The following is a 24,642-nucleotide window of genomic DNA, read 5'->3' as shown; positions in this document are numbered from 1 at the left end:
AGTGGTGAGACCAGCGATGTTCTTCGGCTTAGAGACAGCGGCACTAAAGAAAACACAGGAGGCAGAGCTGGAGGTAGCAGAGCTTAAGATGTTGAGGTTCTCTTTGGGAGTAACGAGGATGGACAGGATCAAGAATGAGGACAAACGGTTAGTTCAAAGCAATATACTCCAAGCCTAAGACTTACTGTCTGGAGGAAGTTGCAGAAAACAACTGGCTAAATAGTTGCAGCTGATGTAAGAGCGATTGCTGAAACAAAGTGGGACTTTGCTCAAAGACGCCTGGAAATATGTTGCTTCATTGAAGAGCAAAGGGTCTTTTCAGGGTCCTCTTTGAGGCCTAGCTAGCTCAGGCAGTAGAGCATGAGAGTTTTAATCTCAGGGTCGTGGGTTCTAGCCCCACGTTATGTGTGGTGCTTTTAATACGGCCACACTGGATAAGATCTGGGACCAACATTAAAACTCCACAAAACCTTGATTTCTTGTACAGCTGAAAATGAAAGTCACTTCCTGCAATTACACACAGTAAAGTAGCCAAATTACAGTCGGCTTTCTCAGGGGAGGTGATTTCACAAATTGGGATATGGAAACCGACTTTACCCGACTAGATACCAGTCGGAGTACCGCAATTTTGTTGTCGTTTATACACGTAACCATGTTTCCAATCAGCTTTCTCCAACTGTGCATAAGCGTAACAAAAGGCTGCAAGCCCTACGATGGATGCTGAGGTTTTCGAAAAAGTAGCAATTCAGAAAATCCAGCTGCAACTGCAGCCAGACTTGGCTACCCGTACAAACGTTTTGCCAAACAATATCGATCATCTAACCAACACTCCAACTGAAACCCACTAAACTCACAAACAAGAGCTTCACTCACTTCATTACACTGTCATAAGTTGCGCAAAGTCCCGACTGACGGCCCTTTCCAGCTGAGACAAAGGTGAGTATTACAACAAATTGAGACTTTCCTCAAGAACACCTCGAGTATGTTGATTGAATTAGAGAATAACAACCTAATGACTTAGTTCCACTGTCCTAAAGAGTCGGCGCCCACCAACGGCTGTCAGGATGGCCGAGCGGTCTAAGGCGCCAGACTCAAGGAAGAACTCCTTCCCCAAAGGGACTTCTGGTCTCCAGTGGAGGCGTGGGTTCAAATCCCACTCCTGACATTACTTTTATCTGCATGTTGCTAATGATTTAGACATATTTGTATTGAACAACTTTGAAAACTTTAACAACTCGTGATTGTCTTTTGTTGCACAAAGCAAAAGACATGGCAACACTATTGCATAATCCTTCTCTACCATATACCATTGTGCTGCTGAGATAATGCTGCCGCAACATTCTTACGAGAATGCACCTCGGGCACTCCTGGCAGTAATTTCTGACCACGCGCACAACTGACCCTCCACATCAACTCACGTCAAGTGAGGTGGCCATGATGTGCATGCAAACGATTAGTTCGAAGCAATTTATTCCAAGCTTAAGACTTACTGTCTGGAGGAAGATGCAGAAAACAAACGGCTAAATAGTTGCAGCTGATCTAAAATTGATTGCTGAAACAGAGTGGGACTTTGCTTAAACACGCCTGGAAAAATGTTGCTTTATTGAGGGTCAAAGGGTCTTTTCAGGTGTCCTTTTAGCGGCCCGGCTAGCGCAGTCGGTAGAGCATGAGACTCTTAATCTCATGGTCGTGGGTTCAAGCCCCACGTTGGGCGGGGTCTTTTTTGATTATGGCCACACTGGAGAAGATGTGGGACCAACACAAAAACTGCAGAACAACTTGATTTCATGTACAGCTGAAAATGAAAGTCACTGGGGGACTTTCATAGGGAACACCGAGGGTACTCGGTGTGTCATCTGGAAAGAGGAAAGTGGACAAGGTGATTTGGCGGCAGAACGAGGAACTTCAGGAGTGTATACAGAGAAAAAGGTTAGCTAAGAAGAAGTGGGACACTGCAAGGACTGAAGAGAGTCGACAAGAGAACAGGGAGATGCAGCGTAAGGTGAAGGTAGAGGTGGCAAAGAGCATATGAGGACTTGTATGCTAGGTTGGACACTAAAGAGGGGGAGGTGGATTTGTTCAGGTTGGCCAGACTAAGAGACACAGATGGGAAGGATGTGCAGCAGGTTAGGGTGATTAATGATAAGGATGGAAATAAATTGACAGATGCCAGGATTGTGATGGGAAGATGGAAGGAGAACTTTTTAAGAGTTAATCAATGAGGAAAATGAAAGGGAACAAAGAGTAGAAGAGGTGACTGGTGTGGAGCAGTAAGTAGCCAAGATTAGTAAGAGTGAAGTGAGGAGGACGTTGAAGAGGATGAAGAGTGGAAAGGCAGCGGGTCCTGATGACATACCTGTGGAGGTATGAAAGTGTCTAGGAGAGGTGGCAGTAGAGTTTCTGACTAGTTTGTTTAACAAGATCTTGGAGAGTGAGAGGAGGGCCGAGGACTGGAGGAGAAGTGTACTGGTGCCCATTTTTAAGAACAAGGGAGATGAGCAGAGCTGTGGCAACTACAGAGGAAGAAAGTTGATGAGCCACACAATGAAGTTGTGGGAAATAGTAGTGGAAGCTAGGCTAAGGGCAGAGGTGAGCAATATGGTTTCATGCCTAGAAAATGTCCAACAGATGAAGTATTTGCTTTGAGGATGCCGATGGAGAAATACAGAGAAGGTCATGGGGAGTTGCATTGTGTCTTCGTAGACTTAGAGAAAGCGTATGACAGGGTGCCGAGAGAGGAGCTGTGGTATTGTATGAGGAATTCTGGAGTGGCAGAGAAGTATGTTAGAGTGATGGAGGACATGTATGAAAGCTGTAAGACTGCAGTGAGGCCCGGCTAGCTCAGGTGGTAGAGCATGAGAGTTTTAATCTCAGGGTCGTGGGTTCGAGCCCCATGTTATGTGTGGTGCTTTTAATACGGCCACACTGGATAAGATCTGGGACCAACACTAAAACTCCACAAAACCTTGATTTCTTGTACAGCTGAAAATGAAAGTCACTTCCTGCAATTACACACAGTAAAGTAGCCAAATTACAGTCGGCTTTCTCAGGGGAGGTGATTTCACAAATTGGGATATGGAAACCGACTTTACCCGACTAGATACCACTCGGAGTACCGCAATTTTGTTGTCGTTTATACACGTAACCAAGTTTCCAATCAGCTTTCTCAAACTGTGCATAAGCGTAACAAAAGGCTGCAAGCCCTACGATGGATGATGAGGTTTTCGAAAAAGTAGCAATTCAGAAAATCGAAAATCGAGGAGAAGTGTACTGGTGCCCATTTTTAAGAACAAGGGAGATGAGCAGAGCTGTGGCAACTACAGAGGAATAAAGTTGATGAGCCACACAATGAAGTTGTGGGAAATAGTAGTGGAAGCTAGGCTAAGGGCAGAGGTGAGCAATATGGTTTCATGCCTAGAAAGAGTCCAACAGATGAAGTATTTGCTTTGAGGATGCCGATGGAGAAATACAGAGAAGGTCATGGGGAGTTGCATTGTGTCTTCGTAGACTTAGAGAAAGCTATTGCATAATCCTTCTCTACCATATACCATTGTGCTGCTGAGATAATGCTGCCGCAACATTCTTACGAGAATGCACCTCGGGCACTCCTGGCAGTAATTTCTGACCACGCGCACAACTGACCCTCTACATCAACTCACGTCAAGTGAGGTGGCCATGATGTGCATGCAAACGATTAGTTCGAAGCAATTTATTCCAAGCCTAAGACTTACTGTCTGGAGGAAGATACAGAAATCAAACGGCTAAATAGTTGCAGCTGATCTAAAAGTGATTGCTGAAACAGAGTGGGACTTTGCTTAAACACGCCTGGAAAAATGTTGCTTTATTGAGGGTCAAAGGGTCTTTTCAGGTGTCCTTTTAGCGGCCCGGCTAGCTCAGTCGGTAGAGCATGAGACTCTTAATCTCAGGGTCGTGGGTTCGAGCCCCACGTTGGGCGGGGTCATTTTTGATTATGGCCACACTGGAGAAGATCTGGGACCAACACAAAAACTGCAGAACAACTTGATTTCTTGTACAGCTGAAAATGAAAGTCACTGGGGGACTTTCATAGGGAACACCGAGGGTACTCGGTGTCTCATCTGGAAAGAGGAAAGTGGACAAGGTGATTTGGCGGCAGAACGAGGAACTTCAGGAGTGTATACAGAGAAAAAGGTTAGCTAAGAAGAAGTGGGACACTGCGAGGACTGAAGAGAGTCGACAAGAGTACCGGGAGATGCAGCGTAAGGTGAAGGAAGAGGTGGCAAAGAGCATATGAGGACTTGTATGCTAGGTTGGACACTAAAGAGGGAGAGGTGGATTTGTTCAGGTTGGCCAGACTAAGAGACAGAGATGGGAAGGATGTGCAGCAGGTTAGGGTGATTAACGATAAGGATGGAAATAAATTGACAGGTGCCAGGATTGTGATGGGAAGATGGAAGGAGAACTTTTTAAGAGTTAATCAATGAGGAAAATGAAAGGGAACAAAGAGTAGAAGAGGTGACTGGTGTGGAGCAGGAAGTAGCCAAGATTAGTAAGAGTGAAGTGAGGAGGATGTTGAAGAGGATGAAGAGTGGAAAGGCAGCGGGTCCTGATGACATACCTGTGGAGGTATGAAAGTGTCTAGGAGAGGTGGCAGTAGAGTTTCTGACTAGTTTGTTTAACAAGATCTTGGAGAGTTAGAGGAGGTTCGAGGACTGGAGGAGAAGTGTACTGGTGCCCATTTTTAAGAACAAGGGAGATGAGCAGAGCTGTGGCAACTACAGAGGAATAAAGTTGATGAGCCACACAATGAAGTTGTGGGAAATAGTAGTGGAAGCTAGGCTAAGGGCAGAGGTGAGCAATATGGTTTCATGCCTAGAAAGAGTCTAACAGATGAAGTATTTGCTTTGAGGATGCCGATGGAGAAATACAGAGAAGGTCATGGGGAGTTGCATTGTGTCTTCGTAGACTTAGAGAAAGCGTATGACAGGGTGCCGAGAGAGGAGCTGTGGTATTGTATGAGGAATTCTGGAGTGGCAGAGAAGTATGTTAGAGTGATGGAGGACATGTATGAAAGCTGTAAGACCGTGGTGAGGTGTGCTGTAGATGTGACAGAGGAGTTCAAGGTGGCGGTGGGTCTGCATCAAGGATCGGCTCTGAGCCCCTTCTTCCTTGCTCTGGTGGCGGACAGGCTGACAGATAAGGTTAGACTGGAATCTCCGTGGACTATGATGTTTGCGGATGGCATTGTGATTTGTAGTGAGAACAGGGAGCTGGTGGAGGAAAATCTAGAGAGATGGAGGTCTGCTCTGGAAAACTGAGATGTGTGTCAATGAGAGGGACCCAGGTGGAACGGTGAGGTTACAGGGGGCAGAGGTGAAGAAGGTGCAGGACTTTAAGTACTTAGGGTCAACGGTTCAGAGCAACGGAGAGTGTGGAAAAGAGATGAAGAGGCGACTGCAATCAGGTTGGAACGGGTGGACAAAAGTGTCAGGTGGGTTGTGTGATAAAAGAGTGTCAGCGAGAATGAAAGGAAGCCACCGTCTCAAGACAGTGGTGAGACCAGCGATGTTCTTCGGCTTAGAGACAGCGGCACTAAAGAAAACACAGGAGGCAGAGCTGGAGGTAGCAGAGCTTAAGATGTTGAGGTTCTCTTTGGGAGTAACGAGGATGGACAGGATCAAGAATGAGGACAAACGGTTAGTTCAAAGCAATATACTCCAAGCCTAAGACTTACTGTCTGGAGGAAGTTGCAGAAAACAACTGGCTAAATAGTTGCAGCTGATGTAAGAGCGATTGCTGAAACAAAGTGGGACTTTGCTCAAAGACGCCTGGAAATATGTTGCTTCATTGAAGGTCAAAGGGTCTTTTCAGGGTCCTCTTTGAGGCCTAGCTAGCTCAGGCAGTAGAGCATGAGAGTTTTAATCTCAGGGTCGTGGGTTCTAGCCCCACGTTATGTGTGGTGCTTTTAATACGGCCACACTGGATAAGATCTGGGACCAACATTAAAACTCCACAAAACCTTGATTTCTTGTACAGCTGAAAATGAAAGTCACTTCCTGCAATTACACACAGTAAAGTAGCCAAATTACAGTCGGCTTTCTCAGGGGAGGTGATTTCACAAATTGGGATATGGAAACCGACTTTACCCGACTAGATACCAGTCGGAGTACCGCAATTTTGTTGTCGTTTATACACGTAACCATGTTTCCAATCAGCTTTCTCCAACTGTGCATAAGCGTAACAAAAGGCTGCAAGCCCTACGATGGATGCTGAGGTTTTCGAAAAAGTAGCAATTCAGAAAATCCAGCTGCAACTGCAGCCAGACTTGGCTACCCGTACAAACGTTTTGCCAAACAATATCGATCATCTAACCAACACTCCAACTGAAACCCACTAAACTCACAAACAAGAGCTTCACTCACTTCATTACACTGTCACAAGTTGCGCAAAGTCCCGACTGACGGCCCTTTCCAGCTGAGACAAAGGTGAGTATTGCAACAAATTGAGACTTTCCTCAAGAACACCTCGAGTATGTTGATTGAATTAGAGAATAACAACCTAATGACTTACTTCCACTGTCCTAAAGAGTCGGCGCCCACCAACGGCTGTCAGGGTGGCCGAGCGGTCTAAAGCGCCAGACTAAAGGAAGAACTCCTTCCCCAAAGGGACTTCTGGTCTCCAGTGGAGGCGTGGGTTCAAATCCCACTCCTGACATTACTTTTATCTGCATGTTGCTAATGATTTAGACATAATTGTATTGAACAACTTTGAAAACTTTAACAACTCGGGATTGTCTTTTGTTGCACAAAGCAAAAGACATGGCAACACTATTGCATAATCCTTCTCTACCATATACCATTGTGCTGCTGAGATAATGCTGCCGCAACATTCTTACGAGAATGCACCTCGGGCACTCCTGGCAGTAATTTCTGACCACGCGCACAACTGACCCTCCACATCAACTCACGTCAAGTGAGGTGGCCATGATGTGCATGCAAACGATTAGTTCGAAGCAATTTATTCCAAGCCTAAGACTTACTGTCTGGAGGAAGATGCAGAAATCAAACGGCTAAATAGTTGCAGCTGATCTAAAAGTGATTGCTGAAACAGAGTGGGACTTTGCTTAAACACGCCTGGAAAATTGTTGCTTTATTGAGGGTCAAAGGGTCTTTTCAGGTGTCCTTTTAGCGGCCCGGCTAGCTCAGTCGGTAGAGCATGAGACTCTTAATCTCAGGGTCGTGGGTTCGAGCCCCACGTTGGGCGGGGACTTTTTTATTATGGCCACACTGGAGAAGATCTGGGACCAACACAAAAACTGCAGAACAACTTGATTTCTTGTACAGCTGAAAATGAAAGTCACTGGGGGACTTTCATAGGGAACACCGAGGGTACTCGGTGTGTCATCTGGAAAGAGGAAAGTGGACAAGGTGATTTGGCAGCAGAACGAGGAACTTCAGGAGTGTATACAGAGAAAAAGGTTAGCTAAGAAGAAGTGGGACACTGCGAGGACTGAAGAGAGTCGACAAGAGTACAGGGAGATGCAGCGTAAGGTGAAGGTAGAGGTGGCAAAGAGCATATGAGGACTTGTATGCTAGGTTGGACACTAAAGAGGGAGGGGTGGATTTGTTCAGGTTGGCCAGACTAAGAGACAGAGATGGGAAGGATTTGCAGCAGGTTAGGGTGATTAATGATAAGGATGGAAATAAATTGACAGGTGCCAGGATTGTGATGGGAAGATGGAAGGAGAACTTTTTAAGAGTTAATCAATGAGGAAAATGAAAGGGAACAAAGAGTAGAAGAGGTGACTGGTGTGGAGCAGGAAGTAGCCAAGATTAGTAAGAGTGAAGTGAGGAGGACGTTGAAGAGGATGAAGAGTGGAAAGGCAGCGGGTCCTGATGACATACCTGTGGAGGTATGAAAGTGTCTAGGAGAGGTGGCAGTAGAGTTTCTGACTAGTTTGTTTAACAAGATCTTGGAGAGTGAGAGGAGGGCCGAGGACTGGAGGAGAAGTGTACTGGTGCCCATTTTTAAGAACAAGGGAGATGAGCAGAGCTGTGGCAACTACAGAGGAATAAAGTTGATGAGCCACACAATGAAGTTGTGGGAAATAGTAGTGGAAGCTAGGCTAAGGGCAGAGGTGAGCAATATGGTTTCATGCCTAGAAAATGTCCAACAGATGAAGTATTTGCTTTGAGGATGCCGATGGAGAAATACAGAGAAGGTCATGGGGAGTTGCATTGTGTCTTCGTAGACTTAGAGAAAGCGTATGACAGGGTGCCGAGAGAGGAGCTGTGGTATTGTATGAGGAATTCTGGAGTGGCAGAGAAGTATGTTAGAGTGATGGAGGACATGTATGAAAGCTGTAAGACCGCAGTGACGCCCGGCTAGCTCAGGTGGTAGAGCATGAGAGTTTTAATCTCAGGGTCGTGGGTTCGAGCCCCATGTTATGTGTGGTGCTCTTAATACGGCCACACTGGATAAGATCTGGGACCAACACTAAAACTCCACAAAACCTTGAATTCTTGTACAGCTGAAAATGAAAGTCACTTCCTGCAATTACACACAGTAAAGTAGCCAAATTACAGTCGGCTTTCTCAGGGGAGGTGATTTCACAAATTGGGATATGGAAACCGACTTTACCCGACTAGATACCACTCGGAGTACCGCAATTTTGTTGTCGTTTATACACGTAACCAAGTTTCCAATCAGCTTTCTCAAACTGTGCATAAGCGTAACAAAAGGCTGCAAGCCCTACGATGGATGATGAGGTTTTCGAAAAAGTAGCAATTCAGAAAATCGAAAATCGAGGAGAAGTGTACTGGTGCCCATTTTTAAGAACAAGGGAGATGAGCAGAGCTGTGGCAACTACAGAGGAGTAAAGTTGATGAGCCACACAATGAAGTTGTGGGAAATAGTAGTGGAAGCTAGGCTAAGGGCAGAGGTGAGCAATATGGTTTCATGCCTAGAAATAGTCCAACAGATGAAGTATTTGCTTTGAGGATGCCGATGGAGAAATACAGAGAAGGTCATGGGGAGTTGCATTGTGTCTTCGTAGACTTAGAGAAAGCGTATGACAGGGTGCCGAGAGAGGAGCTGTGGTATTGTATGAGGAATTCTGGAGTGGCAGAGAAGTATGTTACAGTGATGGAGGACATGTATGAAAGCTGTAAGACCGTGGTGAGGTGTGCTGTAGATGTGACAGAGGAGTTCAAGGTGGCGGTGGGTCTGCATCAAGGATCGGCTCTGAGCCCCTTCTTCCTTGCTCTGGTGGCGGACAGGCTGACAGATAAGGTTAGACTGGAATCTCCGTGGACTATGATGTTTGCGGATGGCATTGTGATTTGTAGTGAGAACAGGGAGCTGGTGGAGGAAAATCTAGAGAGATGGAGGTCTGCTCTGGAAAACTGAGATGTGTGTCAATGAGAGGGACCCAGGTGGAACGGTGAGGTTACAGGGGGCAGAGGTGAAGAAGGTGCAGGACTTTAAGTACTTAGGGTCAACGGTTCAGAGCAACGGAGAGTGTGGAAAAGAGATGAAGAGGCGACTGCAATCAGGTTGGAACGGGTGGACAAAAGTGTCAGGTGGGTTGTGTGATAAAAGAGTGTCAGCGAGAATGAAAGGAAGCCACCGTCTCAAGACAGTGGTGAGACCAGCGATGTTCTTCGGCTTAGAGACAGCGGCACTAAAGAAAACACAGGAGGCAGAGCTCGAGGTAGCAGAGCTTAAGATGTTGAGGTTCTCTTTGGGAGTAACGAGGATGGACAGGATCAAGAATGAGGACAAACGGTTAGTTCAAAGCAATATACTCCAAGCCTAAGACTTACTGTCTGGAGGAAGTTGCAGAAAACAACTGGCTAAATAGTTGCAGCTGATGTAAGAGCGATTGCTGAAACAAAGTGGGACTTTGCTCAAAGACGCCTGGAAATATGTTGCTTCATTGAAGGTCAAAGGGTCTTTTCAGGGTCCTCTTTGAGGCCCAGCTAGCTCAGGCAGTAGAGCATGAGAGTTTTAATCTCAGGGTCGTGGGTTCTAGCCCCACGTTATGTGTGGTGCTTTTAATACGGCCACACTGGATAAGATCTGGGACCAACATTAAAACTCCACAAAACCTTGATTTCTTGTACAGCTGAAAATGAAAGTCACTTCCTGCAATTACACACAGAAAAGTAGCCAAATTACAGTCGGCTTTCTCAGGGGAGGTGATTTCACAAATTGGGATATGGAAACCGACTTTACCCGACTAGATACCAGTCGGAGTACCGCAATTTTGTTGTCGTTTATACACGTAACCATGTTTCCAATCAGCTTTCTCAAACTGTGCATAAGCGTAACAAAAGGCTGCAAGCCCTACGATGGATGCTGAGGTTTTCGAAAAAGTAGCAATTTAGAAAATCCAGCTGTTACTGCAGCCAGACTTGGCTACCCGTACAAACGTTTTGCCAAACAATATCGATCATCTAACCAACAATCCAACTGAAACCCACTAAACTCACAAACAAGAGCTTCACTCACTTAATTACACTGTCATAAGTTGCGCAAAGTCCCGACTGACGGCCCTTTCCAGCTGAGACAAAGGTGAGTATTGCAACAAATTGAGACTTTCCTCAAGAACACCTCGAGTATGTTGATTGAATTAGAGAATAACAACCTAATGACTTACTTCCACTGTCCTAAAGAGTCTGCGCCCACCAACGGCTGTCAGCATGGCCGAGCTGTCTAAGGCGCCAGATTCAAGGAACAACTCCTTCCCCAAAGGGACTTCTGGTCTCCAGTGGAGGCGTGGGTTCAAATCCCACTCCTGACATTACTTTTATCTGCATGTTGCTAATGATTTAGACATAATTGTATTGAACAACTTTGAAAACTTTTACAACTCATGATTGTCTTTTGTTGCACAAAGCAAAAGACATGGCAACACTATTGCATAATCCTTCTCTACCATATACCATTGTGCTGCTGAGATAATGCTGCCGCAACATTCTTACGAGAATGCACCTCGGGCACTCCTGGCAGTAATTTCTGACCACGCGCACAACTGACCCTCCACATCAACTCACGTCAAGTGAGGTGGCCATGATGTGCATGCAAACGATTAGTTCGAAGCAATTTATTCCAAGCCTAAGACTTACTGTCTGGAGGAAGATGCAGAAATCAAACGGCTAAATAGTTGCAGCTGATCTAAAAGTGATTACTGAAACAGAGTGGGACTTTGCTTAACCACGCCTGGAAAAATGTTGCTTTATTGAGGGTCAAAGGGTCTTTTCAGGTGTCCTTTTAGCGGCCCGGCTAGCTCAGTCGGTAGAGCATGAGACTCTTAATCTCAGGGTCGTGGGTTCGAGCCCCACGTTGGGCGGGGTCTTTTTTGATTATGGCCACACTGGAGAAGATCTGGGACCAACACAAAAACTGCAGAACAACTTGATTTCTTGTACAGCTGAAAATGAAAGTCACTGGGGGACTTTCATAGGGAACACCGAGGGTACTCGGTGTGTCATCTGGAAAGAGGAAAGTGGACAAGGTGATTTGGCAGCAGAACGAGGAACTTCAGGAGTGTATACAGAGAAAAAGGTTAGCTAAGAAGAAGTGGGACACTGCGAGGACTGAAGAGAGTCGACAAGAGTACAGGGAGATGCAGCGTAAGGTGAAGGTAGAGGTGGCAAAGAGCATATGAGGACTTGTATGCTAGGTTGGACACTAAAGAGGGAGGGGTGGATTTGTTCAGGTTGGCCAGACTAAGAGACAGAGATGGGAAGGATTTGCAGCAGGTTAGGGTGATTAATGATAAGGATGGAAATAAATTGACAGGTGCCAGGATTGTGATGGGAAGATGGAAGGAGAACTTTTTAAGAGTTAATCAATGAGGAAAATGAAAGGGAACAAAGAGTAGAAGAGGTGACTGGTGTGGAGCAGGAAGTAGCCAAGATTAGTAAGAGTGAAGTGAGGAGGACGTTGAAGAGGATGAAGAGTGGAAAGGCAGCGGGTCCTGATGACATACCTGTGGAGGTATGAAAGTGTCTAGGAGAGGTGGCAGTAGAGTTTCTGACTAGTTTGTTTAACAAGATCTTGGAGAGTGAGAGGAGGGCCGAGGACTGGAGGAGAAGTGTACTGGTGCCCATTTTTAAGAACAAGGGAGATGAGCAGAGCTGTGGCAACTACAGAGGAATAAAGTTGATGAGCCACACAATGAAGTTGTGGGAAATAGTAGTGGAAGCTAGGCTAAGGGCAGAGGTGAGCAATATGGTTTCATGCCTAGAAAGAGTCCAACAGATGAAGTATTTGCTTTGAGGATGCCGATGGAGAAATACAGAGAAGGTCATGGGGAGTTGCATTGTGTCTTCGTAGACTTAGAGAAAGCGTATGACAGGGTGCCGAGAGAGGAGCTGTGGTATTGTATGAGGAATTCTGGAGTGGCAGAGAAGTATGTTAGAGTGATGGAGGACATGTATGAAAGCTGTAAGACCGCGGTGAGGTGTGCTGTAGATGTGACAGAGGAGTTCAAGGTGGCGGTGGGTCTGCATCAAGGATCGGCTCAGAGCCCCTTCTTCCTTGCTCTGGTGGCGGACAGGCTGACAGATGAGGTTAGACTGGAATCTCCGTGGACTATGATGTTTGCGGATGACATTGTGATTTGTAGTGAGAACAGGGAGCAGGTGGAGGAAAATCTAGAGAGATGGAGGTCTGCTCTGGAAAACTGAGATGTGTGTCAATGAGAGGGACCCAGGTGGAACGGTGAGGTTACAGGGGGCAGAGGTGAAGAAGGTGCAGGACTTTAAGTACTTAGGGTCAACGGTTCAGAGCAACGGAGAGTGTGGAAAAGAGGTGAAGAGGCGACTGCAATCAGGTTGGAACGGGTGGACAAAAGTGTCAGGTGGGTTGTGTGATAAAAGAGTGTCAGCGAGAATGAAAGGAAGCCACCGTCTCAAGACAGTGGTGAGACCAGCGATGTTCTTCGGCTTAGAGACAGCGGCACTAAAGAAAACACAGGAGGCAGAGCTGGAGGTAGCAGAGCTTAAGATGTTGAGGTTCTCTTTGGGAGTAACGAGGATGGACAGGATCAAGAATGAGGACAAACGGTTAGTTCAAAGCAATATACTCCAAGCTTAAGACTTACTGTCTGGAGGAAGTTGCAGAAAACAAACGGCTAAATAGTTGCAGCTGATCTAAGAGCGATTAGTGAAATATAGTGGGACTTTGCTCAAAGACGCCTGGAAATATGTTGCTCATTGAAGGTCAAAGGGTCTTTTCAGGGTCCTCTTTGAGGCCCGGCTAGCTCAGGCGGTAGAGCATGTAACTTTTAATCTCAGGGTCGTGGGTTCGAGCCACACGTTATGTGTGGTGCTTTTAATACGGCCACACTGGATAAGATCTGGGACCAACACTGAAACTGCACAAAACCTTGATTTTTTGTACAGGTGAAATTGAAAGTCACTTCCTGCAATTACAGACAGTAAATTAGCCAAATTACAGTCGGCTTTCTCAGGGGAGGTGATTTCACAAATTGGGATATGGAAACCGACTTTACCCGACTAGATACCACTCGGAGTACCGCAATTTTATTGTCGTTTATACACGTAACCATGTTTCCAATCAGCTTTCTCAAACTGTGCATAAGCGTAACAAAAGGCTGCAAGCCCTACGATGGATGCTGAGGTTTTCGAAAAAGTAGCAATTCAGAAAATCCAGCTGCAACTGCAGCCAGACTTGGCTACCCGTACAAACGTTTTGCCAAACAATATCGATCATCTAACCAACACTCCAACTGAAACCCACTAAACTCACAAACAAGAGCTTCACTCACTTCATTACACTGTCATAAGTTGCGCAAAGTCCCGACTGACGGCCCTTTCCAGCTGAGACAAAGGTGAGTATTACAACAAATTGAGACTTTCCTCAAGAACACCTCGAGTATGTTGATTGAATTAGAGAATAACAACCTAATGACTTAGTTCCACTGTCCTAAAGAGCCTGCGCCCACCAACGGCTGTCAGGATGGCCGAGCGGTCTAAGGCCCCAGACTCAAGGAAGAACTCCTTCCCCAAAGGGACTTCTGGTCTCCAGTGGAGGAGTGGGTTCAAATCCCACTCCTGACATTACTTTTATCTGCATGTTGCTAATGATTTAGACATATTTGTATTGAACAACTTTGAAAACTTTAACAACTCGTGATTGTCTTTTGTTGCACAAAGCAAAAGACATGGCAACACTATTGCATAATCCTTCTCTACCATATACCATTGTGCTGCTGAGATAATGCTGCCGCAACATTCTTACGAGAATGCACCTCGGGCACTCCTGGCAGTAATTTCTGACCACGCGCACAACTGACCCTCCACATCAACTCACGTCAAGTGAGGTGGCCATGATGTGCATGCAAACGATTAGTTCGAAGCAATTTATTCCAAGCTTAAGACTTACTGTCTGGAGGAAGATGCAGAAAACAAACGGCTAAATAGTTGCAGCTGATCTAAAATTGATTGCTGAAACAGAGTGGGACTTTGCTTAAACACGCCTGGAAAAATGTTGCTTTATTGAGGGTCAAAGGGTCTTTTCAGGTGTCCTTTTAGCGGCCCGGCTAGCTCAGTCGGTAGAGCATGAGACTCTTAATCTCAGGGTCGTGGGTTCGAGCCCCACGTTGGGCGGGGTCTTTTTTGATTATGGCCACACTGGAGAAGATGTGGGACCAACACAAAAACTGCAGAACAACTTGATTTCTTGTACAGCTGAAAATGAAAGTCACTGGGGGACTTTCATAGGGAACACCGAGGGTACTCGGTGTGTCATCTGGAAAGAGGAAAGTGGACAAGGTGATTTGGCGGCAGAACGAGGAACTTCAGGAGTGTATACAGAGAAAAAGGTTAGCTAAGAAGAAGTGGGACACTGCGAGGACTGAAGAGAGTCGACAAGAGTACAGGGAGATGCAGCGTAAGGTGAAGGTAGAGGTGGCAAAGAGCATATGAGGACTTGTATGCTAGGTTGGACACTAAAGAGGGAGAGGTGGATTTGTTCAGGTTGGCCAGACTAAGAGACAGAGATGGGAAGGATGTGCAGCAGGTTAGGGTGATTAACGATAAGGATGAAAATAAATTGACAGGTGCCAGGATTGTGATGGGAAGATGGAAGGAGAACTTTTTAAGAGTTAATCAATGAGGAAAATGAAAGGGAACAAAGAGTAGAAGAGGTGACTGGTGTGGAGCAGGAAGTAGCCAAGATTAGTAAGAGTGAAGTGAGGATGACGTTGAAAAGGATGAAGAGTGGAAAGGCAGCGGGTCCTGATGACATACCTGTGGAGGTATGAAAGTGTCTAGGAGAGGTGGCAGTAGAGTTTCTGACTAGTTTGTTTAACAAGATCTTGGAGAGTGAGAGGAGGGCCGAGGACTGGAGGAGAAGTGTACTGGTGCCCATTTTTAAGAACAAGGGAGATGAGCAGAGCTGTGGCAACTACAGAGGAATAAAGTTGATGAGCCACACAATGAAGTTGTGGGAAATAGTAGTGGAAGCTAGGCTAAGGGCAGAGGTGAGCAATATGGTTTCATGCCTAGAAAGAGTCTAACAGATGAAGTATTTGCTTTGAGGATGCCGATGGAGAAATACAGAGAAGGTCATGGGGAGTTGCATTGTGTCTTCGTAGACTTAGAGAAAGCGTATGACAGGGTGCCGAGAGAGGAGCTGTGGTATTGTATGAGGAATTCTGGAGTGGCAGAGAAGTATGTTACAGTGATGGAGGACATGTATGAAAGCTGTAAGACCGTGGTGAGGTGTGCTGTAGATGTGACAGAGGAGTTCAAGGTGGCGGTGGGTCTGCATCAAGGATCGGCTCTGAGCCCCTTCTTCCTTGCTCTGGTGGCGGACAGGCTGACAGATAAGGTTAGACTGGAATCTCCGTGGACTATGATGTTTGCGGATGGCATTGTGATTTGTAGTGAGAACAGGGAGCTGGTGGAGGAAAATCTAGAGAGATGGAGGTCTGCTCTGGAAAACTGAGATGTGTGTCAATGAGAGGGACCCAGGTGGAACGGTGAGGTTACAGGGGGCAGAGGTGAAGAAGGTGCAGGACTTTAAGTACTTAGGGTCAACGGTTCAGAGCAACGGAGAGTGTGGAAAAGAGATGAAGAGGCGACTGCAATCAGGTTGGAACGGGTGGACAAAAGTGTCAGGTGGGTTGTGTGATAAAAGAGTGTCAGCGAGAATGAAAGGAAGCCACCGTCTCAAGACAGTGGTGAGACCAGCGATGTTCTTCGGCTTAGAGACAGCGGCACTAAAGAAAACACAGGAGGCAGAGCTGGAGGTAGCAGAGCTTAAGATGTTGAGGTTCTCTTTGGGAGTAACGAGGATGGACAGGATCAAGAATGAGGACAAACGGTTAGTTCAAAGCAATATACTCCAAGCCTAAGACTTACTGTCTGGAGGAAGTTGCAGAAAACAACTGGCTAAATAGTTGCAGCTGATGTAAGAGCGATTGCTGAAACAAAGTGGGACTTTGCTCAAAGACGCCTGGAAATATGTTGCTTCATTGAAGGTCAAAGGGTCTTTTCAGGGTCCTCTTTGAGGCCTAGCTAGCTCAGGCAGTAGAGCATGAGAGTTTTAATCTCAGGGTCGTGGGTTCTAGCCCCACGTTATGTGTGGTGCTTTTAATACGGCCACACTGGATAAGATCTGGGACCAACATTAAAACTCCACAAAACCTTGATTTCTTGTACAGCTGAAAATGAAAGTCACTTCCTGCAATTACACACAGTAAAGTAGCCAAATTACAGTCGGCTTTCTCAGGGGAGGTGATTTCACAAATTGGGATATGGAAACCGACTTTACCCGACTAGATACCAGTCGGAGTACCGCAATTTTGTTGTCGTTTATACACGTAACCATGTTTCCAATCAGCTTTCTCCAACTGTGCATAAGCGTAACAAAAGGCTGCAAGCCCTACGATGGATGCTGAGGTTTTCGAAAAAGTAGCAATTCAGAAAATCCAGCTGCAACTGCAGCCAGACTTGGCTACCCGTACAAACGTTTTGCCAAACAATATCGATCATCTAACCAACACTCCAACTGAAACCCACTAAACTCACAAACAAGAGCTTCACTCACTTCATTACACTGTCATAAGTTGCGCAAAGTCCCGACTGACGGCCCTTTCCAGCTGAGACAAAGGTGAGTATTACAACAAATTGAGACTTTCCTCAAGAACACCTTGAGTATGTTGATTGAATTAGAGAATAACAACCTAATGACTTAGTTCCACTGTCCTAAAGAGTCGGCGCCCACCAACGGCTGTCAGGATGGCCGAGCGGTCTAAGGCGCCAGACTCAAGGAAGAACTCCTTCCCCAAAGGGACTTCTGGTCTCCAGTGGAGGCGTGGGTTCAAATCCCACTCCTGACATTACTTTTATCTGCATGTTGCTAATGATTTAGACATATTTGTATTGAACAACTTTGAAAACTTTAACAACTCGTGATTGTCTTTTGTTGCACAAAGCAAAAGACATGGCAACACTATTGCATAATCCTTCTCTACCATATACCATTGTGCTGCTGAGATAATGCTGCCGCAACATTCTTACGAGAATGCACCTCGGGCACTCCTGGCAGTAATTTCTGACCACGCGCACAACTGACCCTCCACATCAACTCACGTCAAGTGAGGTGGCCATGATGTGCATGCAAACGATTAGTTCGAAGCAATTTATTCCAAGCTTAAGACTTACTGTCTGGAGGAAGATGCAGAAAACAAACGGCTAAATAGTTGCAGCTGATCTAAAATTGATTGCTGAAACAGAGTGGGACTTTGCTTAAACACGCCTGGAAAAATGTTGCTTTATTGAGGGTCAAAGGGTCTTTTCAGGTGTCCTTTTAGCGGCCCGGCTAGCTCAGTCGGTAGAGCATGAGACTCTTAATCTCATGGTCGTGGGTTCAAGCCCCACGTTGGGCGGGGCCTTTTTTGATTATGGCCACACTGGAGAAGATCTGGGACCAACACAAAAACTGCAGAACAACTTGATTTCATGTACAGCTGAAAATGAAAGTCACTGGGGGACTTTCATAGGGAACACCGAGGGTACTCGGTGTGTCATCTGGAAAGAGGAAAGTGGACAAGGTGATTTGGCGGCAGAACGAGGAACTTCAGGAGTGTATACAGAGAAAAAGGTTAGCTAAGAAGAAGTGGGACACTGCAAGGACTGAAGAGAGTCGACAAGAGAACAGGGAGATGCAGCGTAAGGTGAAGGTAGAGGTGGCAAAGAGCATATGAGGACTTGTATGCTAGGTTGGACACTAAAGAGGGGGAGGTGGATTTGTTCAGGTTGGCCAGACTAAGAGACACAGATGGGAAGGATGTGCAGCAGGTTAGGGTGATTAATGATAAGGATGGAAATAAATTGACAGATGCCAGGATTGTGATGGGAAGATGGAAGGAGAACTTTTTAAGAGTTAATCAATGAGGAAAATGAAAGGGAACAAAGAGTAGAAGAGGTGACTGGTGTGGAGCAGTAAGTAGCCAAGATTAGTAAGAGTGAAGTGAGGAGGACGTTGAAGAGGATGAAGAGTGGAAAGGCAGCGGGTCCTGATGACATACCTGTGGAGGTATGAAAGTGTCTAGGAGAGGTGGCAGTAGAGTTTCTGACTAGTTTGTTTAACAAGATCTTGGAGAGTGAGAGGAGGGCCGAGGACTGGAGGAGAAGTGTACTGGTGCCCATTTTTAAGAACAAGGGAGATGAGCAGAGCTGTGGCAACTACAGAGGAAGAAAGTTGATGAGCCACACAATGAAGTTGTGGGAAATAGTAGTGGAAGCTAGGCTAAGGGCAGAGGTGAGCAATATGGTTTCATGCCTAGAAAATGTCCAACAGATGAAGTATTTGCTTTGAGGATGCCGATGGAGAAATACAGAGAAGGTCATGGGGAGTTGCATTGTGTCTTCGTAGACTTAGAGAAAGCGTATGACAGGGTGCCGAGAGAGGAGCTGTGGTATTGTATGAGGAATTCTGGAGTGGCAGAGAAGTATGTTAGAGTGATGGAGGACATGTATGAAAGCTGTAAGACTGCAGTGAGGCCCGGCTAGCTCAGGTGGTAGAGCATGAGAGTTTTAATCTCAGGGTCGTGGGTTCGAGCCCCATGTTATGTGTGGTGCTTTTAATACGGCCACACTGGATAAGATCTGGGACCAACACTAAAACTCCACAAAACCTTGATTTCTTGTACAGCTGAAAATGAAAGTCACTTCCTGCAATTACACACAGTAAAGTAGCCAAATTACAGTCGGCTTTCTCAGGGGAGGTGATTTCACAAATTGGGATATGGAAACCGACTTTACCCGACTAGATACCACTCGGAGTACCGCAATTTTGTTGTCGTTTATACACGTAACCAAGTTTCCAATCAGCTTTCTCAAACTGTGCATAAGCGTAACAAAAGGCTGCAAGCCCTACGATGGATGATGAGGTTTTCGAAAAAGTAGCAATTCAGAAAATCGAAAATCGAGGAGAAGTGTACTGGTGCCCATTTTTAAGAACAAGGGAGATGAGCAGAGCTGTGGCAACTACAGAGGAATAAAGTTGATGAGCCACACAATGAAGTTGTGGGAAATAGTAGTGGAAGCTAGGCTAAGGGCAGAGGTGAGCAATATGGTTTCATGCCTAGAAAGAGTCCAACAGATGAAGTATTTGCTTTGAGGATGCCGATGGAGAAATACAGAGAAGGTCATGGGGAGTTGCATTGTGTCTTCGTAGACTTAGAGAAAGCTATTGCATAATCCTTCTCTACCATATACCATTGTGCTGCTGAGATAATGCTGCCGCAACATTCTTACGAGAATGCACCTCGGGCACTCCTGGCAGTAATTTCTGACCACGCGCACAACTGACCCTCTACATCAACTCACGTCAAGTGAGGTGGCCATGATGTGCATGCAAACGATTAGTTCGAAGCAATTTATTCCAAGCCTAAGACTTACTGTCTGGAGGAAGATACAGAAATCAAACGGCTAAATAGTTGCAGCTGATCTAAAAGTGATTGCTGAAACAGAGTGGGACTTTGCTTAAACACGCCTGGAAAAATGTTGCTTTATTGAGGGTCAAAGGGTCTTTTCAGGTGTCCTTTTAGCGGCCCGGCTAGCTCAGTCGGTAGAGCATGAGACTCTTAATCTCAGGGTCGTGGGTTCGAGCCCCACGTTGGGCGGGGTCATTTTTGATTATGGCCACACTGGAGAAGATCTGGGACCAACACAAAAACTGCAGAACAACTTGATTTCTTGTACAGCTGAAAATGAAAGTCACTGGGGGACTTTCATAGGGAACACCGAGGGTACTCGGTGTCTCATCTGGAAAGAGGAAAGTGGACAAGGTGATTTGGCGGCAGAACGAGGAACTTCAGGAGTGTATACAGAGAAAAAGGTTAGCTAAGAAGAAGTGGGACACTGCGAGGACTGAAGAGAGTCGACAAGAGTACCGGGAGATGCAGCGTAAGGTGAAGGAAGAGGTGGCAAAGAGCATATGAGGACTTGTATGCTAGGTTGGACACTAAAGAGGGAGAGGTGGATTTGTTCAGGTTGGCCAGACTAAGAGACAGAGATGGGAAGGATGTGCAGCAGGTTAGGGTGATTAACGATAAGGATGGAAATAAATTGACAGGTGCCAGGATTGTGATGGGAAGATGGAAGGAGAACTTTTTAAGAGTTAATCAATGAGGAAAATGAAAGGGAACAAAGAGTAGAAGAGGTGACTGGTGTGGAGCAGGAAGTAGCCAAGATTAGTAAGAGTGAAGTGAGGAGGATGTTGAAGAGGATGAAGAGTGGAAAGGCAGCGGGTCCTGATGACATACCTGTGGAGGTATGAAAGTGTCTAGGAGAGGTGGCAGTAGAGTTTCTGACTAGTTTGTTTAACAAGATCTTGGAGAGTGAGAGGAGGTTCGAGGACTGGAGGAGAAGTGTACTGGTGCCCATTTTTAAGAACAAGGGAGATGAGCAGAGCTGTGGCAACTACAGAGGAATAAAGTTGATGAGCCACACAATGAAGTTGTGGGAAATAGTAGTGGAAGCTAGGCTAAGGGCAGAGGTGAGCAATATGGTTTCATGCCTAGAAAGAGTCTAACAGATGAAGTATTTGCTTTGAGGATGCCGATGGAGAAATACAGAGAAGGTCATGGGGAGTTGCATTGTGTCTTCGTAGACTTAGAGAAAGCGTATGACAGGGTGCCGAGAGAGGAGCTGTGGTATTGTATGAGGAATTCTGGAGTGGCAGAGAAGTATGTTAGAGTGATGGAGGACATGTATGAAAGCTGTAAGACCGTGGTGAGGTGTGCTGTAGATGTGACAGAGGAGTTCAAGGTGGCGGTGGGTCTGCATCAAGGATCGGCTCTGAGCCCCTTCTTCCTTGCTCTGGTGGCGGACAGGCTGACAGATAAGGTTAGACTGGAATCTCCGTGGACTATGATGTTTGCGGATGGCATTGTGATTTGTAGTGAGAACAGGGAGCTGGTGGAGGAAAATCTAGAGAGATGGAGGTCTGCTCTGGAAAACTGAGATGTGTGTCAATGAGAGGGACCCAGGTGGAACGGTGAGGTTACAGGGGGCAGAGGTGAAGAAGGTGCAGGACTTTAAGTACTTAGGGTCAACGGTTCAGAGCAACGGAGAGTGTGGAAAAGAGATGAAGAGGCGACTGCAATCAGGTTGGAACGGGTGGACAAAAGTGTCAGGTGGGTTGTGTGATAAAAGAGTGTCAGCGAGAATGAAAGGAAGCCACCGTCTCAAGACAGTGGTGAGACCAGCGATGTTCTTCGGCTTAGAGACAGCGGCACTAAAGAAAACACAGGAGGCAGAGCTGGAGGTAGCAGAGCTTAAGATGTTGAGGTTCTCTTTGGGAATAACGAGGATGGACAGGATCAAGAATGAGGACAAACGGTTAGTTCAAAGCAATATACTCCAAGCCTAAGACTTACTGTCTGGAGGAAGTTGCAGAAAACAACTGGCTAAATAGTTGCAGCTGATGTAAGAGCGATTGCTGAAACAAAGTGGGACTTTGCTCAAAGACGCCTGGAAATATGTTGCTTCATTGAAGGTCAAAGGGTCTTTTCAGGGTCCTCTTTGAGGCCTAGCTAGCTCAGGCAGTAGAGCATGAGAGTTTTAATCTCAGGGTCGTGGGTTCTAGCCCCACGTTATGTGTGGTGCTTTTAATACGGCCACACTGGATAAGATCTGGGACCAACATTAAAACTCCACAAAACCTTGATTTCTTGTACAGCTGAAAATGAAAGTCACTTCCTGCAATTACACACAGTAAAGTAGCCAAATTACAGTCGGCTTTCTCAGGGGAGGTGATTTCACAAATTGGGATATGGAAACCGACTTTACCCGACTAGATACCAGTCGGAGTACCGCAATTTTGTTGTCGTTTATACACGTAACCATGTTTCCAATCAGCTTTCTCCAACTGTGCATAAGCGTAACAAAAGGCTGCAAGCCCTACGATGGATGCTGAGGTTTTCGAAAAAGTAGCAATTCAGAAAATCCAGCTGCAACTGCAGCCAGACTTGGCTACCCGTACAAACGTTTTGCCAAACAATATCGATCATCTAACCAACACTCCAACTGAAACCCACTAAACTCACAAACAAGAGCTTCACTCACTTCATTACACTGTCATAAGTTGCGCAAAGTCCCGACTGACGGCCCTTTCCAGCTGAGACAAAGGTGAGTATTACAACAAATTGAGACTTTCCTCAAGAACACCTCGAGTATGTTGATTGAATTAGAGAATAACAACCTAATGACTTACTTCCACTGTCCTAAAGAGTCGGCGCCCACCAACGGCTGTCAGGGTGGCCGAGCGGTCTAAAGCGCCAGACTAAAGGAAGAACTCCTTCCCCAAAGGGACTTCTGGTCTCCAGTGGAGGCGTGGGTTCAAATCCCACTCCTGACATTACTTTTATCTGCATGTTGCTAATGATTTAGACATAATTGTATTGAACAACTTTGAAAACTTTAACAACTCGTGATTGTCTTTTGTTGCACAAAGCAAAAGACATGGCAACACTATTGCATAATCCTTCTCTACCATATACCATTGTGCCGCAACTTTCTTACGAGAATGCACCTCGGGCACTCCTGGCAGTAATTTCTGACCACGCGCACAACTGACCCTCCACATCAACTCACGTCAAGTGAGGTGGCCATGATGTGCATGCAAACGATTAGTTCGAAGCAATTTATTCCAAGCCTAAGACTTACTGTCTGGAGGAAGATGCAGAAATCAAACGGCTAAATAGTTGCAGCTGATCTAAAAGTGATTGCTGAAACAGAGTGGGACTTTGCTTAAACACGCCTGGAAAAATGTTGCTTTATTGAGGGTCAAAGGGTCTTTTCAGGTGTCCTTTTAGAGACCCGGCTAGCTCAGTCGGTAGAGCATGAGACTCTTAATCTCAGGGTCGTGGGTTCGAGCCCCACGTTGGGCGGGGACTTTTTTGATTATGGGCACACTGGAGAAGATCTGGGACCAACACAAAAACTGCAGAACAACTTGATTTCTTGTACAGCTGAAAATGAAAGTCACTGGGGGACTTTCATAGGGAACACCGAGGGTACTCGGTGTGTCATCTGGAAAGAGGAAAGTGGACAAGGTGATTTGGCGGCAGAACGAGGAACTTCAGGAGTGTATACAGAGAAAAAGGTTAGCTAAGAAGAAGTGGGACACTGCGAGGACTGAAGAGAGTCGACAAGAGTACCGGGAGATGCAGCGTAAGGTGAAGGTAGAGGTGGCAAAGAGCATATGAGGACTTGTATGCTAGGTTGGACACTAAAGAGGGAGGGGTGGATTTGTTCAGGTTGGCCAGACTAAGAGACAGAGATGGGAAGGATGTGCAGCAGGTTAGGGTGATTAACGATAAGGATGGAAAAAAATTGACAGGTGCCAGGATTGTGATGGGAAGATGGAAGGAGAACTTTTTAAGAGTTAATCAATGAGGAAAATGAAAGGGAACAAAGAGTAGAAGAGGTGACTGGTGTGGAGCAGGAAGTAGCCAAGATTAGTAAGAGTGAAGTGAGGAGGACGTTGAAGGGGATGAAGAGTGGAAAGGCAGCGGGTCCTGATGACATACCTGTGGAGGTATGAAAGTGTCTAGGAGAGGTGGCAGTAGAGTTTCTGACTAGTTTGTTTAACAAGATCTTGGAGAGTGAGAGGAGGTTCGAGGACTGGAGGAGAAGTGTACTGGTGCCCATTTTTAAGAACAAGGGAGATGAGCAGAGCTGTGGCAACTACAGAGGAAGAAAGTTGATGAGCCACACAATGAAGTTGTGGGAAATAGTAGTGGAAGCTAGGCTAAGGGCAGAGGTGAGCAATATGGTTTCATGCCTAGAAAGAGTCCAACAGATGAAGTATTTGCTTTGAGGATGCCGATGGAGAAATACAGAGAAGGTCATGGGGAGTTGCATTGTGTCTTCGTAGACTTAGAGAAAGCGTATGACAGGGTGCCGAGAGAGGAGCTGTGGTATTGTATGAGGAATTCTGGAGTGGCAGAGAAGTATGTTAGAGTGATGGAGGACATGTATGAAAGCTGTAAGACCGCGGTGAGGTGTGCTGTAGATGTGACAGAGGAGTTCAAGGTGGCGGTGGGTCTGCATCAAGGATCGGCTCAGAGCCCCTTCTTCCTTGCTCTGGTGGCGGACAGGCTGACAGATGAGG

General features: G+C 46.1%; 13 non-coding genes across 13 annotated transcripts; all 13 read left to right on the top strand.

Annotated features, from left to right (window-relative positions):
• The first annotated feature begins 1,058 nt into the window (after positions 1 to 1,058).
• trnal-caa (transfer RNA leucine (anticodon CAA)) lies at positions 1,059 to 1,165 on the top strand. The gene is made up of 2 exons: positions 1,059 to 1,096; positions 1,121 to 1,165. It is a non-coding gene; the product is annotated as a tRNA-Leu (tRNA).
• A 476-nt stretch (positions 1,166 to 1,641) lies between these two features.
• trnak-cuu (transfer RNA lysine (anticodon CUU)) lies at positions 1,642 to 1,714 on the top strand. The gene has a single exon. It is a non-coding gene; the product is annotated as a tRNA-Lys (tRNA).
• A 2,168-nt stretch (positions 1,715 to 3,882) lies between these two features.
• trnak-cuu (transfer RNA lysine (anticodon CUU)) lies at positions 3,883 to 3,955 on the top strand. The gene has a single exon. It is a non-coding gene; the product is annotated as a tRNA-Lys (tRNA).
• Positions 3,956 to 6,586: 2,631 nt separating this feature from the next.
• trnaf-aaa (transfer RNA phenylalanine (anticodon AAA)) lies at positions 6,587 to 6,693 on the top strand. Its single transcript has 2 exons — positions 6,587 to 6,624; positions 6,649 to 6,693. It is a non-coding gene; the product is annotated as a tRNA-Phe (tRNA).
• A 476-nt stretch (positions 6,694 to 7,169) lies between these two features.
• Positions 7,170 to 7,242, top strand: trnak-cuu (transfer RNA lysine (anticodon CUU)). Its single transcript has one exon. It is a non-coding gene; the product is annotated as a tRNA-Lys (tRNA).
• A 4,017-nt stretch (positions 7,243 to 11,259) lies between these two features.
• Positions 11,260 to 11,332, top strand: trnak-cuu (transfer RNA lysine (anticodon CUU)). Its single transcript has one exon. It is a non-coding gene; the product is annotated as a tRNA-Lys (tRNA).
• Positions 11,333 to 13,962: 2,630 nt separating this feature from the next.
• trnal-caa (transfer RNA leucine (anticodon CAA)) lies at positions 13,963 to 14,069 on the top strand. Its single transcript has 2 exons — positions 13,963 to 14,000; positions 14,025 to 14,069. It is a non-coding gene; the product is annotated as a tRNA-Leu (tRNA).
• A 476-nt stretch (positions 14,070 to 14,545) lies between these two features.
• On the top strand, positions 14,546 to 14,618 carry trnak-cuu (transfer RNA lysine (anticodon CUU)). The gene has a single exon. It is a non-coding gene; the product is annotated as a tRNA-Lys (tRNA).
• Positions 14,619 to 17,249: 2,631 nt separating this feature from the next.
• Positions 17,250 to 17,356, top strand: trnal-caa (transfer RNA leucine (anticodon CAA)). Its single transcript has 2 exons — positions 17,250 to 17,287; positions 17,312 to 17,356. It is a non-coding gene; the product is annotated as a tRNA-Leu (tRNA).
• A 476-nt stretch (positions 17,357 to 17,832) lies between these two features.
• trnak-cuu (transfer RNA lysine (anticodon CUU)) lies at positions 17,833 to 17,905 on the top strand. The gene has a single exon. It is a non-coding gene; the product is annotated as a tRNA-Lys (tRNA).
• Positions 17,906 to 20,073: 2,168 nt separating this feature from the next.
• On the top strand, positions 20,074 to 20,146 carry trnak-cuu (transfer RNA lysine (anticodon CUU)). The gene has a single exon. It is a non-coding gene; the product is annotated as a tRNA-Lys (tRNA).
• Positions 20,147 to 22,777: 2,631 nt separating this feature from the next.
• Positions 22,778 to 22,884, top strand: trnaf-aaa (transfer RNA phenylalanine (anticodon AAA)). The gene is made up of 2 exons: positions 22,778 to 22,815; positions 22,840 to 22,884. It is a non-coding gene; the product is annotated as a tRNA-Phe (tRNA).
• Positions 22,885 to 23,343: 459 nt separating this feature from the next.
• trnak-cuu (transfer RNA lysine (anticodon CUU)) lies at positions 23,344 to 23,416 on the top strand. The gene has a single exon. It is a non-coding gene; the product is annotated as a tRNA-Lys (tRNA).
• The last annotated feature ends 1,226 nt before the right edge of the window (positions 23,417 to 24,642 follow it).

Source organism: Channa argus, unplaced genomic scaffold, assembly GCF_033026475.1.
Source record: "Channa argus isolate prfri unplaced genomic scaffold, Channa argus male v1.0 Contig060, whole genome shotgun sequence".
Taxonomy (NCBI): Eukaryota; Metazoa; Chordata; class Actinopteri; order Anabantiformes; family Channidae; genus Channa; species Channa argus.
This window is presented reverse-complemented; position numbering and strand designations above follow the sequence as displayed.